Below are 4,890 nucleotides of genomic sequence, written 5' to 3' on the forward strand. Positions count from 1 at the left end.
TGATGGTAGCACCTCGGCCATATAAGGACCGGTCTTCGGGCCTCTGTTGCAAAGCACTACCGTACTTCCACATGTCTAGTGGGTAAGGCTTAGTTTGTGGCTCAGTCTAGTCATAAACAAAAGTACACGGATTGGAGATGGATGAAGTCGGGGGTCGATGGACATTCTCCAGGGCAAATGAAGGCTACACGAGCTGCGGCCCGGTAGTCGAGATGTCATGGCAGAGGGTTGGTGCCCTGCTGCTAGGGGCTCAGTCTCGCCTGCCTGTCCCGGGGGTTCCGGCCGTAGGCGGGATTGGGTCGGTACTCTTGTCTATGGCTAGGATGGGTTGGAAACTATGTCACGTCTTCCGTCTGTATACCGTGGTGGTATGTGGCACGTGGTTACACGTGAGGAAGATGTGTCTTGTGGGTAAAGATGTACACCTCTGATCAGAGTATAATCTATTCGAATAGCCGAGCCCTCGGTTATGGGCAAGCCGAGCAATGTACCCAAGTTAGTGTTTTAATTCTTAAAACTTGCTTAACAACTAAAATATGGAATGGTTGGCCTGGGTTGGCTTAGGACGAGCTGGGACCCAGGGTCGGGTTGCCAGTTCGGTCTGAATCATCATAGGCCTTGGGTTAAGGCAGGTTCGTGTGGGTTCACGGCCTTGATTAATAATATTGTATAGTTCTAAGATCGGGTTTACAAAATAGCCCTGAGCAACTAAATGTCTTTAAACGCTGTTTACTGCAACCCTAACCCTTTATATTATGATTCCCTTGTACTCCCTTGCATTTATTCTGCATTTGTGGGTGTGTCTTGTTGAGTACGGTGGTTGTACTCAGTCTTGCTCAATTTTTCCCAAGCCCAGAAGAGGAGCTCCTTGAAGATGAAGGCTTCGGTGTCTAGCTCGTGCCTGCCGTCAAGCGCCTGTGGTCTTCGCCCTAGTCTTCCGCTGTTTCTCGTTTGTCTTTGTGTGTGCTGGGCCTTCGCTGCCCATGTAATAAGTTAACTATTTACGCTTCCGCTTGTTAAACTCTGAATTGTATCAACTTTTGGTGTACCTTGCCTCCTGGGACAAGGATTAATGCACGCACGTCAGGAACGCCCGTTGGGTTATTTCCGGTCGTGACAAGTTGGTATCAGAGCCGCCCTTGACCCTAGGACGAGCCGTAGATCCCAAGCCTTAGCAATATTTTCAAAAATAAAAAAAAAATCCTTTGTTATTTGTGAAAACTGTCTAGTCTCTCTCTGTCTTGCTGCTTCATTTATCGTCAAAATCTGACCTTTAAAATGTTGTTTTCTTTTTGTTTTTGCTTGTAGATGGCCGGCAGCGTCACCCGTCGTGGTTTGGACATGACTGGCTTCGTCTTGGAGCTGCGAGGCATGTGCGTGGTCTTGGGGTATCCACATGGAGTGGACTACCAGGCCAGGCCGCTTCCAGAGCAGGAGGGTGATGACACGGAGCCCCGCGCTGGTTGGGAGGTCACTGCAGTGATCCTCGCTGGCTCTTCTGAGCGGACTTCGCTGACAGTCACCGCGGGTGGCGACTCCTTCCCCGCCGCTTGCCAGAACGCCGCTCTCCTCGCCATCGGCACTCTTCACCAGCGCTACCCGGACGAGTTGCAGCACTCGCCCTACCGCTACCACCCTCGTCGCGGAGGAGCCCGCGACTACGCCACCTTCTGGGATGCTAGCTCGGAGGATGACGCTACCATCGTGCACCTGGCACGCATGGTGGAGGCGTACGACGCGGCTCGTATCGACTTCCATCAGATGGTGCGCCGCGGGATGGTCGAGAACAACATGAAGATCCTGGAGCTGCGTCAGGAGAACCTGCAGCTCAAGAAGGACCTCGACGCGGTGGAGGCGCAGCTGCACCAGCTCAAGATCGCCCAGGGAGAGATCTGCCGCCCCAAGCGTCGCCGCGTTTGCCGCAGCCAGAAGATCACCGCCCGCAAGAGCACCTCCAGGCCTGAGCTTGTCCGTCAGTCCCTGGCGTGGACTTGCTTCGTCGAGACCCCTCGTGCCGAGCCTGCGCCCGTGGTTCCCCAGGAGGGGGAAGCCTCCGGCGTTGGTAGCTCGGAGGGTGCGCTGTTGCTCACCTTCCGTCCTGGCCCGTCGCTGCAGTAGACGAGCAGTTAGTAGGCTTGCGCGCGTGTTCTTCCTCGTTTGTCTTCTTGTCGAGTCGTGTGGGGCATGGTTATGCCGGTGTGTGGCACAACTATGTCGGAGCCTGTCTTATTTTATTTGCCTAAGCAACTTGAACATTAATGAACCAATTTAATAGCAGTAATAAATTTAAGAATAATGGTAGTCGTGGGTGGTTAGTTTTAATTGTTAGCTCTCTCTCTGCTTGCTGGTTCTGTGTGGGGTTTTCAGATGGTGACGACCAGGAGAAATGCTGTTACCGGTGATGGCAACCAACCCGAAGGCAGCAACCCCAACCACCAAGGCAACCCACCTCCACCTCCTCCTCCGCCTCCACCACCACCACCAGACACCAACGCCATTCTCACCCAAATCCTCGCCCAGCAAGCCAACATGATGAATGCTTTCCTCCACCACCTCCAAAATCCGCCACAACAGAATGCTCCACCACCACCCCCACAACACTCTAAACTCGCCGAGTTCCTCCGCATCCGCCCACCTACCTTCTCCAGCTCCAACAACCCCGTGGATGCTTTGGATTGGTTGCATGCCGTGGGGAAGAAGTTAGACACGGTGCAGTGCAGCGATGAGGAGAAAGTCGTCTTCGCCGCCCACCAGCTGCAGGGACCCGCATCTCTATGGTGGGACCATTTCCAGGCTACGCAGCCAAAGGGGCAACCTATTACTTGGGCTCGCTTCACCGCCGCTTTCCGGAGAACCCATGTGCCCGCTGGAGTCGTGGCTCTTAAGAAAAGGGAATTCCGAGAGTTGAAGCAAGGCAACCGCTCCGTGATGGAGTATTTGCATGAGTTCAACAACCTGGCCCGTTACGCCCCAGAGGATGTGCGGGAAGATGAGGAGAAGCAGGAGAAGTTCCTGGCAGGAATGGACCCCGAGCTGTCCGTCCGTCTAGTCTCTGGGGACTATCCTGATTTTCAACGACTGGTGGACAAGAGCATCTGCTTGGAAGCTAAGCACAAGGAGCTGGAGTCGCACAAGCGCCGCTTGGCGAATTTCCGCAATCAACAGGGTGCTAACCAAAGGGTCCGCTACACCAATCCCTATCCAGGGGGATCCTCCTCGCAGCAGCAACAACAGCAGCAGCAACCTCGCCCAGCGCCCCGACCTCAATTCGTGGTGCGCGTCCCACAGCCGCAGCAGCAGCAGAATCAGCAAGGGACTCGTGCGCCCCGTCCTCCTACGCCAACTGTGCAGCCTGGTCAAGGCCGCAGGGACGCTCAAGGTCAGCAGCGTCTGTGCTTCAACTGCTTCGAGCCCGGGCACTTTGCGGATAAATGCCCGAAGCCAAGGCGTCAGCAAGGCCAAGCGCCTCCCCGCTCCAACAACGGCGGGAAGGATGTCATTCGGGGTCGTGTGAATCACGTGACGGCCGAGGACGTGCTGACAACTCCAGACGTCATCGTTGGTACGTTCCTCGTTCATTCCATCCCTGCTACAATTTTGTTCGACTCTGGAGCTTCCCACTCGTTTATATCTGTGCCATTCGTGGGGAAAAATCAGTTGGGGGTAGAAAGGCTTAGAAACCCTCTGCTCATCACCACCCCTGGAGGGGTTATGACAGCAAAGTATTATAGTCCTGCCGTCCCTATAGAAATTCAGGGGATTCCTTTTCCCTCGGATCTGATTCTTCTAGACACAAAGAACTTGGATGTGATTCTTGGGATGAATTGGTTGGCTCAATTCCAAGGAGTAGTGGATTGCGCGAGACGCACTGTCACTCTGTACCGAGGTCCAGAACAACCGGTTGTTTTCTTTGCACCCCCAACCTCTGTCAGAAGTTCAGAACTTCATCAGATAGAACTGTCAGAAATTCCCATCGTCAGAGAGTTCGGAGACGTGTTTCCGGAAGAACTACCCGGTATGCCGCCCAAGCGAGAGATTGAGTTCCGGATAGATCTTGCTCCAGGAACCACTCCTCTGCACAAGCGACCCTACCGTATGGCAGCAAATGAACTAGCCGAAGTAAAGAAACAGTTGGAAGAGTTGAAAGAAAAGGGGTACATACGTCCGAGTACTTCCCCATGGGGTGCTCCTGTGATTTTTGTAGAGAAGAAAGACAAGACGAAGAGGATGTGCGTTGACTACAGAGCTCTCAATGAAGTCACCATAAAAAACAAGTACCCTCTTCCCCGGATCGATGATTTGTTCGATCAGCTTAAAGGTGCCACTGTATTCTCCAAGATTGATCTCCGTTCCGGATATCACCAATTACGTATTCGTGAAGAAGATATTCCGAAGACCGCATTCACCACGCGATACGGGCTGTATGAATTCACGGTGATGTCGTTCGGTTTGACCAATGCACCTGCCTTCTTCATGAACTTGATGAACAAAGTGTTCATGGAATACTTGGATAAGTTTGTTGTGGTTTTCATTGATGACATTCTGATATACTCACAATCAGAGGAAGACCATCAGCACCATCTCCGTCTGGTGTTGGGAAAGTTGCGGGAACATCAATTGTATGCCAAGCTTAGCAAGTGTGAGTTCTGGTTGTCCGAAGTCAAATTCTTAGGGCACGTGATATCTGCTAAAGGAGTTGCTGTGGATCCCGAAACAGTGACCGCCGTCACCGATTGGAAGCAACCCAAGACAGTTACTCAAGTCCGCAGTTTCTTAGGTTTGGCAGGATACTATCGGAGATTCATCGAGAACTTCTCCAAAATCGCTCGACCCATGACACAGTTGTTGAAGAAAGAAGAGAAATTTGTGTGGAGCCCGCAATGCGAGAAG

The sequence above is a fragment of the Oryza sativa genome, chromosome 1 (genome assembly GCF_034140825.1).
Source record: "Oryza sativa Japonica Group chromosome 1, ASM3414082v1".
Taxonomy (NCBI): domain Eukaryota; kingdom Viridiplantae; phylum Streptophyta; class Magnoliopsida; order Poales; family Poaceae; genus Oryza; species Oryza sativa.